This window comes from Macadamia integrifolia, chromosome 13 (assembly GCF_013358625.1).
Source record: "Macadamia integrifolia cultivar HAES 741 chromosome 13, SCU_Mint_v3, whole genome shotgun sequence".
Lineage (NCBI taxonomy): Eukaryota > Viridiplantae > Streptophyta > Magnoliopsida > Proteales > Proteaceae > Macadamia > Macadamia integrifolia.
The window spans coordinates 22230264-22243710 of NC_056569.1; the positions used below are offsets into that span (position 1 = coordinate 22230264).

The following is a 13447-nucleotide window of genomic DNA, read 5'->3' on the forward strand; positions in this document are numbered from 1 at the left end:
CAACAAATCCTCTAATAATGATCAATAAATCCTCTAATAGATCTATAAAGTGTAATTTTGTATATAAAAGATCACAGTTTTTTTTTGGATGAATGAGATCACAATTTTGTTAATAACATTTTAATAAAAATTAAAATAATCAACACATTTTTCTACCTTGAAAAGTAATGTTTCCAACTGAAATACCTGTTTGTTGACCCTCTAACGTGATGTATAATGATTAAATTTTGCTAGAATTTTGTAAGTGTATTAATATGTATCTTAAACTTTTCCATGTATCCAGGTTTATTGATACATATTTAAAAATCCATGTCTTTCAATAATTATATACTAACCATGTGAAGCTATTTTTTGTTGTGGTAGTAGAGGTCTTTGGCCCTGCATGAGGTTGGAGGTTTTCACTGCCCCCTCCCCAAAAAAGAAAAAGAAAAAAGAAACAGAAGGAAAGCCTGATGTTGGACATTCAATTGGCATATTCCTTTTTCCTTAGATTTTTACCAGATGTTGATGTACTATTCAAATCTGGGTATATTACCTCTTTAATAGATCCAACTTAATCCATGCTGCATTAACAAATGTCTGGTTAATTGACCAATTGACTGGTTAGCGTCCTGAAGCATTACTGAATACTGATTAGTCATGTGTTTGGTTGTCCAGGTTAGTGGCAAAAAAAATATTGTTATATTAGAAAGTGGAATTTTTTCAAACAAGCATTTTAGGTTTGGTGGTTGATGGAATGCAGTATTTAATAATTTTCAAACTGATTATGTTTGTATTGTTCAAGAACTCCCCCCCCCCACCTGGCTTTTTTCTTTTGAACAAATTGAACATTGTGATGATATTATTTGCTTTGGAGATGTTCGATGCGGATGATGACTAGGGAAATAATTGAAAATTTACTGGACTCATTTTTTTTTGTTGCCAATTAACTGACATTGAGACCCAATAGGCTTCTATAAGTGTCATCTGGTGGGCCACTGGCCTTCTGACTGATAGTAAAGAGATGGTATGTATTCCTTCTTCAGAGAGAGATGATTGATACTTCAATGATACATTAATGTTATCTTTAACATTGTGATTCTTGCATTTGATGCAGTGTTGCTTTTGTTGTCCATGAACAAGGTAATTGGGTGCAAGAGATATTTGTTTACTAGTGTTGATCCAAGCATTATATGTGATCCACGACATAAATTTGCTAATAGACCATTATAATTACTTAATGTATGCAGGTTTCTATGGGCGTACCCGGTGCACGAAGCTCCCATATGTGCGAGGTCTAGGGGGACGAGAACTACGCAACCTTACCCCGAGAATGTCGAGAGGCTGTTTCAACCACTTGACCACCAGGTCTCAACATTCATACCTTTACCGTTGGACCAATCGCACCAATTATGTAGGTTTCTCTGCTTTTTTTTTTTTTGGAAGCTAAGTATAATATCATTGAAGAAAAGGAACATATTGCTTGTGCTCTCATCGTCACTGCATCATATGCAAGAACCGCATACAAATCTATTCATGCGAATGCTTATGTACATTAGTTTTTCAGATCTCCTTATAATCTCAACTCAACTCAACTCTACTAACTCTTCTCCCAACTGTTGGGTTTTGTGCTTTTAAATGTTGCAATTTATCTAGGTACATTTTAAAAAAAATGCCATTAATGAGTTCATCAATGGAACTACATGTTTTTATTGTTCAATTTTGAAAGATATATTGAATGGTTTTCATATATTGCTCTTTATTGGGTTTTAATAAAGTGGAGCAAGTTTCTCAGTTTAGCAAGTAATTTTCTCTATTAAGCAAGTTTTGCTTTTCTCATGAGAGTTGTGGCTTACTACTTTCCTTGTAGCCAACTTCCTTTCTGCATTTCAATTGAGTGGTTCCCACACTAAGGTCATTTATGGGGATTTCTAAGTGCCATCGCTTGATAATAAGGTGTAAACCTTCTCCTGCCTGATGAAAATATATCTAAACTAGTTCTTCCCCCCTGAAATTTAAACTGGGATTGCAAAACTTATAAGAAGTATGTAGTATATGGAAGACTTCAATAAGTTTGATTTTCCACCTCTGGCACAATACGTACTTTTCCTTTCCCTTACCAAGGTCATTTTACAGGACTCTCTAATTGCCATCCCCAAGTTAAGCTCCAACTTGAGAATGAAAAGCAGCAAGTTCCCCCTATTTTAACAGCATTACCGACTCCGATTAATTCACTTTTAGGAAAACCAACCCATTTTCATCTTCCATCAATGAGTGGTTTTTGGTAACCTAGAGAAGCGCATCAAAATGTTTTTGGATCCTTTTTTTTTGAATGGTTAAATATATTTGGACAAGGCTGACTTACCAGTTTGATGAGAAGTACAAGCCACATCTCCTTGAAACTTGAAAATTTGTCAAGTAGCAAGCAAAATGAGATCTATGTTCTGCATTATTTCGCGTTTCCCATAAACAGTACATGGTTTATTTAATCAAGACACTTTGGTTCAAGTTCCAAAGAAACGAGTAAGCTTGTGTTCACCTGTTCATTTCACCTATTTTGTTGTTTCAGGTTAAGATGATGATATGGAAAGTTATCATTTATATTGTTGGTTTCACTGTATGCTGTGGGGTCTGGCTTAGTGCAGCAACTGTCGTAGAATTCTGGAGCTTCTTTGCCTCAATGATAGAGAATATCAGCATCTACAGTTAAGGGTGAGAATGGAGTTTCTGATATAATATAGCAGTCTTATGGTTGTAACATAACCTTTTACCCGAAGCCAAAGCTTGTTGGGTACTACATCTATCCACTATATGAATTATGTTAATAACCAGACTGATTTGGTAGGTTACTACATGATTTTTTATTGGATTGGCATGTGTTTTGCAATATTAGTTACGAATAGTCATTGATTCCGTGAAAAAGCAGACGGGAGGTGCAAGGTGACAACGCTTTTTGTTTATCATACACTTAGAAGTTAATCAAGAGAGAGAACAATGTCGATGTCTGTTTACTTTTGTAGCAGGTGTTGTTAGAACTATACGAACAGATGAGTAGGAGGGATTGGGAGAAAGTTGGCGTTTGAGAAAGGGCAGGAGATAGGAGGAAAAGGATGGGGAGGGACAGGGAATGTGTACTTTGTATCACTTCTTGACTCTCCCCTTTAATTTTCCCATCTAGATAAACCTTTCATGGTTCAATCATAATTCAACTTAACTCACCTAAGCGTTTCCCATCTAAATGGGGTTGGCTAGAAAAATCTTGTTTGGCCGTTCAAGTCTACTTAAATATTTGTTTTATTGCTTTTATGTTTCAATTATGATCTGGTTTTATAGAGTTGGTTCCACAGGTAGTATGTAAAGAAATGGAATGACTTCCTTTCTTTCCAAGCAATGTAGGTGTGAAGCAATCGTGTGACCATAAAAGTAAAAGAGAAGGACCTCCCAATGAGGAAGCCATTCCCCAGGTATTGCATGTGTGCTCTTATTGGATGCTGGGCTTTATTAAGTACAGAAACTGGCTTGAGAACCCTTCTAACAGTAAGGCAATGAGATTCCTTTCCAGAGGGTAACTAAACCAAACCTCCTATTGATGAACGACCTATAAAATATAAAAATTATTTTGTCTTTTTAATTTTTTTCAAAATGCAGTTTGATGTTGAAATATATGTTTTCTGTCATGAATATTTTAGGCACAACAAGTTAAAGGAGTGCATGGAAGAGTTGGGCTACTAAAGTAAGTTGAGTTAAGGACAATGACTCTTTCTTTGTGTTGTGTGTTTTAGTTACAACATATGGAGCCAACATTCCCCCTTATGTTTTTCACATAGATCCATTGGCTGTGTGTTCCCCCATATTTTTTATGAAACAATATCTATAATTAGAAACTAGTGTCACTTTTTTCCCCCTTTTTCTGATGCATGCCAAATGAAAGTAGCCATTTTAATATGCATTTGTGTTGTTTATACAATTATTCTTGTTATAAGTTGAAATTTTCCTTCTTCTTCTTCTTTTTCTTTTTCTTTCTTTCAATTTTTTATTTTTTATTATTATTATTTTTTTTTAAACTTACACCATTTTGTGTCTAACAATATGGACCAAAGAGAATCCAAATTCTTCAAGAAGTTTTTGCTTGATGCTTATTGCTTATTACGATTGGTTATTATGTAGTTCATTTCTCGCTTTTGATGCCTAAAATCAATTAGATATATGCTTTGTGCTTATTGTATTAGAAGTTTGTTTATTATTTAATAACATTTATTATCTCTGTTTTCTGGAACATCATTTGATTGAACATCTTCATTAATATTTCTAAGGTTGGCTTCATCTAGATTTAAACTATTTAAATTCTCATTGGGTAGACAAGAAGGCATTCTATGTGGCTAACTTTAGATAATGCCAAGCTGAATTGAGTTGGAAGCTTTGAGGTAGACAAGTAAATTTTTCAATAGATATTTTGGATAGTTGTCTACTCTTGGGCCTGACTAGAGTTCTTTCTCGCAAGTTGAATGCTTTTGGCTATTCATCTGGCATTCCTCCATCTTGGAGCATGTTGTTCTGTAACACATGCTCCAAGAATGGATCACTTATTTATTCCTTGCAAAGCAGAGAGAAGTGATTTCAAACTATTTATTAAACATTGACTACATCAACCAATAAAGAAACTTTCAAAACCTTTGGAAAGTGCAGGTAATATTTTCTTCCCATTAGGTCTCTTTTTAAGTTGCCACCCATCTGATAAAATCATATGACTTCTTGTGGGCAATTTATTTTTATATTTCTTTTCCTTTGGAAACCTAATCACATTTTGTTTAGGGTTTGTTGGAGTGATTTGGTGAGCTCTTCTTGTTGATAGGGAACATGGGAGGAGATAAAATGGCCAATAGATCTTCTTTGGGAAGTGCAGTGAGGAATAGGCTCTTTGACATAACCAATTCACACCAAAGCGAAAATCACGAATCTGTTTATCCACAGTTAGAGAACAAATCAAAAAGATCTTGAAGAGTTTTTCATTTTCACTTCACCATTCTATGATACCTATTCTCTCTTAGCCTATTTCCTATGCTGTGTTTGCTATAGCTAAGTGGGGTTTTCTCTATAGACATTGAAAGGAGGAAAACTTGGAGGTCTTCACGATTCTGGTAGAGAAGAAGTATCCTTTTCCATGATCAAATTATTTCCACTCTACTTTTTGCAGTTTTAATTGGAACTAAATTATTTGTTTTTTGTTCCTATATTTTTCTTGTGTTTCCTTAACCTTTATTGGTGGCAAAATCATCGAATTGAGTAAGATTGAGTTACTGAAATTAGGAATCAACAAACATAAACTACAACAACAGAATTAGCACCTTGCTAAAGCCAACGGACCGAAGTTAGCAGTATGGTTGCTTTTCCTATCTTCAGTAGTGAATTTTGGTTCTCTGTAATCATGTATTCATTTATCGTTGATGTGTATTTTGTCATTATTAAGTGAGCAAAATCTCAGATTGGTTTCCCCAACATTAATATAACCATTCTATATTTGAGCCTAGGAAATTTGTTGGCCACAAACCAAAAATAAAGAATTGGCTCCCTATAATCTTACAGGAATATGTTTAATTACAAATAAGGACTTCCCCAACCTACAACCTAAGATCAATTGTCTCTCAAATCATCTAAGCATTTCACTATTTATTTTTTTTGGATGAATAATAAATGCATTAAAATAGAAAGATAATATACAAGGGAAGAAAAAGGTGGGGGGAAGCCAAGAGGCCAAGCCCAAAATGGGGGATCACAGCAAAAGCAAGCTAACAACTGGCAACCAACCCAAAAGAAGACCAAAGAAAAAGGGGGGACTAAGGGGATACAAATTGAAGGACAACATTCACTATTGTTTGATAACTACCACTCATGCTGTAGCACAAGTTTCATTTCATATAATTTTTGATTTAAAAGGACCAAGTTATTGGTTTCAAAAAATTTATTGATAGTTTTTCTCCAGTTGTGTGGGAACTTGACTTGGGTAATGATAAGGTAAGATTTATCCAATAAATTTCTTTCCCAGAAACAAAGTTATCTTGTTTATACCAGTTCTCCAAATATGTAGTTGTAATATGTAGTTTGTCTTTATTTGTTTGCAGCTAAAGGCACCATTGGATGGACTTGGATATAGACGAGCCTTGCTTACAGTGAAGATTGTAGAACTGCAGATAAGTTTTGCCCATATCATTTATTTGTTTTCGAGTATCATTCAAGTTGATGACTTTAGAAATAAATCATTTTTTAGTTATTTGTAGGAGAAAGAAAAAAGGTGAACCTGTCAAAATACTAGCACCAATGTGTACTAGCAAGTCTAGTTGATGATTTATGTGTTGCACGTTTTTAGAACTGATCTATCTCCTTCCTTCATTATCACTTTCACCTTGTTTTATGGTATTACTCTAGGAGGGAACTGCTAGGTGTGGGAAAGCGTCAGGGACTCCTAACTGTCTAATCTTGGCAATCGGAATTCTAAGCGAAAATGGAATACCAAAGAATAAAGGGGAGTTCTAAAGGGGATACAAAGTGAAAGACAACATTCACTTTTGTTTGATGAAGAAATATCACTCCCCTACCCAGTACTTTGACGAAATATCATTTTACCCTAGACGTTTTCAAAACTATCACTCCACTCACCCTAATCTGAAAGATTCTGTCAGCCGTCCTATTCTGTGAGCAATGGCTGTCAAGTCATGAATTTATATTTCCCAATACCCAAACTACCCACAACCATTTTTAATACTAATTATAACTTTTTAAAAAGAAAATTTTAAAGAGGAGGATTCCTCTCTCTCAAACTCATCTTCTTCAATTTGAAACCCTAGATCCTCCACTAGTGATGCCCAATGATCGATTGTAATTTCATTGTCTGATCAATAGTTGAAATTGAAAGGGTTTAAAGGGGAAGACTAAAGAACTTAGGAATAGGCAAAGTGACCTTCTGGAATCTATATCCGTGAAGAAGACATCGTTATCCATCCACCAGTGCCACTCCACCTTTGAGTGTGACAAGATGAGCAGTCAAATCAAGGGCAGTTTTGCCCAATAACCAGTGAGCTCCTATCAACATGGGCTAAATTGTAAATGATCTCAATTCCATAAATTCTATAGTAATCAGCCTTGTTTTTGCTTGGCTTGAGAAGATAATGATCAGTAATTGAGTTGTCACAAGGGTTGGGAGGAGACCCAGTAACAAGCAAGATTCAAGCTTTGCCATTGATGTGATTAGGGAAATGGGGAATGCTTTGGAGCCAAATCTTGCGCTCTTAGTTCCAATCGAAAATCTTGGGGCCAAGAGTATAGGTAACCTTTGGGTTGATATTTCTAGCTCCCCAAGTTCAGAAGGGTCTGTAGGATCAATATCAGAATGAATCTCAGTGAGGATTTGATTAGTTTTTTCAATGAGGTTCTGGTTCTTGGCCTTAGCCTTGGCGTAACCGACGAGGTTCCCGACCCTGATGGTGCCATTAAGGATAAGAATAGTAACAATGCCACAAAGTATTATAATTTTGAGGTTGTTGAAAGTCTTTCGGATCTGATGGCCACGAGGTAAGCCAGAAGTTGTACGATCGTTGAGTTTAGTAGTCGTGGTGGGAAGCGAACCACCAATTGCTCCACTTCGTTTTTGGGGCTGTGTGGTTTTCTTGACCCATCTCTCTCTATCAATGTATCATCCTATCTCTCTTTTTCTCTCTCTATATATATAAATCAAATTTGTAAAGGTAGAGAGAGAAACTGTAACAATGATCGGGTGATGGCTCCAGATTTGAGGAGTGTTAAAAGAAAACAGAGAGAAGAGAGGGTTGTTGAGCTTGAAAGATAGGGAAAGAGATACCAATCCAAGTGAACAACAAACACCAACGCTGCCAAACCCGAGATCCCCTTCAAACCCTTTCAATTTCAACATTTGATCTGACAACGCACCTGCAATTGATCGCTCGGCATAACCAATGGAGGATTTAGGGTTTTAGATTGAAGAGGTAGATGAGATGCACTATTCTTTAATTTTTCTTTTTAAATAGTTATAATTAGTATTACACATGTGTGAGCGTACTTTGGGTATTAGAAAATATATATTCATAACTTAACAACCATTTCTCATGGAAATGGGCAGTTTATATAGAATCTTTCAGAATTGGGGGAGGGGAGTGATATTTTTTCAAAATGTCTAGGGGGAACATGATGTTTCGCCGAAGTACAGGGGAGAGGAGTGATATTTCCTATTGTTTGATTACTAGCACTTATCATGTAGTGCAAGTTTAGTTTTATTCACTATTTGGATTTACAAGAACCAAATTCTTGGTTTTAGAAAAATTTATTGATAGTTTTTTTTCAATCATGCAGGAACTTAACTTAGGTAACGACAAGGTAAGATTTATGTAATAGATTTCTTTCCCAAAAATGAAATTATCTTGTTTATACTAGTTCTCCAAATATGTAGTTTGAAATTATTCCACACCCCCTTCCACCCAAAAGAATATATATATATATATATATGAAGTTTGGCTTTTTTTTTTTGGCAGCTAAAAGCACTACTACATGAACTTGGATGTAGATGAGCCTTACTTATAGCAAAGATTATAGAATTGCAGATAAGTTTTGCTTATGTCTTCTATTTGTTTCTGAATATCATTCATGTTGATGATTTAAAAAATAAATCCTTAATTGATCATTTATATGCTGCACGTTTTTAGAACTGATCTATCTCCTTCCTTTGTCATTTACACCTTGTTGTGGTATTACTATAGGAGGAACTGCTGGTGTGGGAAAGCTACAGGGGACTCTTCACTGTCTAATCTTAAAAGTAGGACTTTTAATCTAGATAGGAGGCTGCGCTAATAAGAAATCAACGTCATGCTGAAATTGGGCCCTATTTTTCTTGCTTTTGATATCTGCATTTAATAATTTTTTTTGTAGTTTATTATATTATAAACCTCTGATGGATATTTCTTGTAGCAATTTGATCGCCGTTATTGTGGCCTAACAAGGACCACAGAGAAGGCTGATAACAAAATGTTTGTTTCGGTAAAATTTTAAAGGGTTATTCATGTCTTAGAGCAAGTGGATAAACATGTATGTTATTTTCACAACAAGATTTGTTTAAGGCGGCAATCTGGTAGGTTCAAGTCTGAACAGCCAAAACCTACTGAAGACTTATTTGAGATAGAAGATACTAAATTTCCACCAATCTAGTGCTTTATGATTAAATCCTTGAAGAAAGTTTATGTCTTCTTAACTATCAGTGATATCTATATCATTCAATATTGATTCTTTTATGTGGATTAAAAACGGTGTTAAAGTGTAATATCATCCCCCACAAAAAAAAGAAGAAGAAGAAGAAGAAGAAGAAGAAGAAGAAGAAGAAGAAGAAGAAGAAGAAGAAAAAAAAAGAAAAAAAAAGAAAAAGAAAAGAGAATTACTTTTTGCACATGCTTTTTAAATTTCATGTATCTTTTTATTGTTCAGGTTAACTTGTAAAAATGAAATGTTCACATTAGGGGTGTCAATCAGTTTGGTTCGGTTTCGATCTCAACACCGAAACCAAACAAATAAGGAAAATCCGATTTTAGTTTGGCTTTGGTTTCAGTTCGGTTTGACGGTTTGCTGTATCTATTTGTAATTGGGTTGGCTTTGGTTTTTGGTTCGGTTAGGCTTCTATTTGCCATACAAAATTATGCAAAAACCTGGTTTTTAATGAGTTTTGGGCTGATTTCGATTTCTTGTTGGCTTTGTTTTGGTTTGGCTTTGGGGTCATAACATCCAAACAGTAAGCAGTCCAATAACACTTCGGCTTGGTTTGGTCCGGGGCTATTTCCAGTTCAGTTTTACTAGTTCGGTCTAGATTTTGACACCCTAATTCATGTTCCTGTTCTATGCGTTTATACATTCTTGAAGGAATCAAGGTTTTGTTTATGTAATCTTGTGTACTTCACCTTTACTTATTGTTCTTTTGATCTTTTGAAGGTGGCATAGAAGCTCTACCAATAATTTAAGCTATAGAGGAATTTTGATGAGAAAATTCGAATTTTGTTTCCTTTCCTTACATTCTGTTTTTTTCCAATCCCATAAGCATTGAGCTTCTCAAGAATGTTACGTATTTGATCTTTCTACTAATCCCGTGATTGTTAATGCTTGTTAGGTCTAGGAAAACTCAGTTCATACCCTGCGTCTTCTAACATGTTCCTTTCTTTCCATTTTACAAACTTGCACTTAAATCGTAGTTTGCTTTGAAATTATCTGCTTACAAGTTTGCATGCTTTAGAGTAACATTTCTTTTTTCCTTTTCTAATGTATCGCATTCAAGTTGCAACTGACCAATGGTCATTGTTTCAAGGATTAAGAATCAGATTGATGAATCAGTCTTTTCAGATCGGCATCAGTGGTCACTGATCCTTATTTTGAATGCTTTTTATTTATGGAACATCAATGAGAAGGCTTTAGAAAACCCTTAGCAGTTTGGTTCGTTTGCAGAATACACTGATGTTGAGGAGAAATTGAAGGCTCCAAAACCTAAGAATCTGGATTTTTTTCAGCTTGCTGGCCTTCCTCTTGCCATTGAGACTACCCATGAGGGTCTGGAAATATCTGGATTTTCTCCTGGTAAATCTATTCTTGTATTGGGTGGTACAGGTGAAGTTGGAAGCTTGGTAATTCAGGTTTTTTTTCCTCCATTTCAATTTCCACTTCATATATTAGTCGCAGTTATCAAGGACATCATCTTAAGTTGCAGAACACACTTAACACTTTCTTGCTTATAAATATGATTTATTTTCTTCTGAATATTATAGAAAAGTTTATCATACCCTACTTGAGCCTGCAAGTACTAGAAACAGACCTGCTCTTTGTATGTTAAGTGATCCTATCTTCAAAAATCCTTTTCAAGTAGTATTACCATATGGGCTGGCATTTAGAGGGTTCTTCAGGTAGGCCTTGGTTCTGCCATATGGTAGGTCAGATGGGGCTGTTGTTTCGTGGACAAGTGCCCACATGTCAAGTTTTATCCTAATCAAAGTTGTCGAAGTGGCAAGATCAAGTGTTGATCAATTAAGCAGTCTAAAGAGGGTCCACAGAAAACGATGGATAATTGAAAAATATACCAATGCATGGACAAATATGGGAAGGTATTTGATTGAATTTGGGCCTGAAATTTGACACATAGCTTTCCTGACCATTTCCCAAGATATCCCACTGTCTGAATTGCCATATTACCCCTCCACATTGCAGAAATAGGTCCACTTAGAAAACCTCTTTCAGCAGGCTAGTCTAGAAAAACTTTTAACTCTTAGAATTAGAATTGAACTCATAATAGTCTTCTTTACTTTCACTGCCTTGATGCATTCTTATTCCTTTTACCAAACTTTGTCAACCTTCCTCCCCCCTAATGGAATTATAAATTAAATGCATAATGGTTCTGAATCACCTAACATTTATTTCACTTAGCCTCTAACTTTGGTTTGAGGCAGCTAGCAAAGGAGGTATTTGGTGCATTTAAAAGTTCCAAACTTACTAAATATGTGGAAGTTAGTTCTGTATTGCTTATCACTTATTTCATTTTTCCCTCGCTTTGGTTCGAGGCAGCTAGCAAAAGAGGTATTTGGTGCATCAAAAGTTGCTGCTACTTCAAGCACTGGCAAACTGGATGTGCTTTTAATATCCTTTTAAGTTGGACTGTAATTTTTTTGATTGGGGGTTCATGAAATATACTTTGCATTTGCAGGCAATAGAGGCAAGAGCTGTAGGATTGAACATAGTGAGGGAGATATGCCTACGTATGCCTTTCGTATGGTTTTCTTTTCAACTTTAATTTCTTGCTGATATTTAAGTGTACAATGTAGAATTATAGATGCATAGTGTACGGCTCTACGCTATTGTAGATGAATCTGTGTTTAGTAGCTCTGATGATGAGGGGAAGTTTGCTTGTGATGATTACACTAGTCATTTGGTGTAGAATATGAGAGTGAGATCTGAGAGTGAGGATACTGCCAAGGTAAAATCAGAAGATGAAGAAATGGCTAAAGGGGAATATTCATTTAATGGTAATGATGATGATGGTGATATTGATGATGGAGACTGAGGATGAGGAGGAGGGATAAATGAAGAATTGATTAATTCTAAAAATGTTGATGATGAGGGCGAGGATGAGGAGCTGGACAAGAGGGAGGAGCCAAAAGAGGAAAAATCTAAATCGCGCGAAAAAAGGCCTTTTGATTTAGATGGACAACTGGATGCTGATGACAGAAGTCTTCGGGCTCTGAAGAGATTAGCAAGCTCTTAGAGGGATCACACTTCATCACACCCTACTGATGTTATTAATTCAATGCTGATGGTATAATTTTAAATGAAGACTTCCAAAAGATTAAAAAACTGATGATATGCTACTTCTACCCATCTCTATTGATCCAGTCAGTGCGTTAGTTAAAAGCAGGACGGTTTTCAATTGATGTTTATTATAAGACTAATCCTGAAAATAAAAATCTGCTAGGTCAAAAAAATCTAGAGGTCCTAAATAAATCTAGAAGAAGCTCAAGGAAGTTCAGAAAAGAGCATGTCTTAAATGGATAAAAGAAAAGTCTTGAGTAAGCCCTGTCATAATAGAAAGCACTCTATGTGAAGGTTTTTTGCTACTTTTTATTTTCCGTGATTTCCACTAATTGTCTCTTATTCACTTTTATTAGGCAAAAGAATAAGCGAAGATTATTTTAGTGATACATGGGCTGAATAGAAAGGATTCCAATGCAAAATCAGAAACTCATAATATTTGTTGGGATGAGCAACTGAGTATCAAACTAATGGATTCCTCTACATTTGAGCTGAGTATTCCCCCACACCAACCTCTCCCTCTCCCTTTCCCTTTCCCTTTCTCTCTCTCTCTCTCTCTTTCTCTCAAATGGGAACATGCATAATAAGTAGCGGACATAAATCAGTCTATGTGATAGAGGATTTCATACCCATTCTATGGTTAAGTTTCAACCTAAATAAATATACATTGTCGCTCATACTTAGTTCAAAATTATGAAAGGGCTAGAGATGTACCCCAAATGATGGTGGATCCTTGTGCAATTTAGTCACTTAAAACTTTGGACACACTGCATGACTTTCTCATTTTGGGATGAAATTTACACATTGAGATTTGTGCTGTATTGGTGAATTTAACCAAGTTGACCAGCTTTTATGATCCAGATCATTCTGGATAGCTGATTTGTGGTAGCAAACCCATATTCAGTGGATTGGCCAATTCTATTGTATATATTAGATTGGCTTAACCCCTGCTGATGTTGATCCAGATTCTGTCACACTACGGATCCAATTCCGGTTCTAATAACTAAACTCCTAAAGCCCTTGGAGGTGAACAGATCGGATGGGTTATTTGAAGAATCATGTTCCTCCAAAGTGGGAAATCTAGAGTCCCATGTAATAATTTATTTATTTTTTATTTTTATTCAGCTTAGGT

The 13447-nt window shown here is 35.5% G+C and overlaps 1 long non-coding RNA gene and 1 pseudogene across 1 annotated transcript; one reads left to right on the forward strand and one right to left on the reverse strand.

Annotated features, from left to right (window-relative positions):
• Positions 1-6135: 6135 nt before the first annotated feature.
• LOC122058721 lies at positions 6136-8358 on the reverse strand (annotated as a pseudogene).
• Positions 8359-8525: 167 nt separating this feature from the next.
• LOC122060143 lies at positions 8526-13223 on the forward strand. The gene is made up of 3 exons (XR_006134266.1): positions 8526-11637; positions 11714-11765; positions 12672-13223. It is a non-coding gene; the product is annotated as an uncharacterized LOC122060143 (long non-coding RNA).
• The last annotated feature ends 224 nt before the right edge of the window (positions 13224-13447 follow it).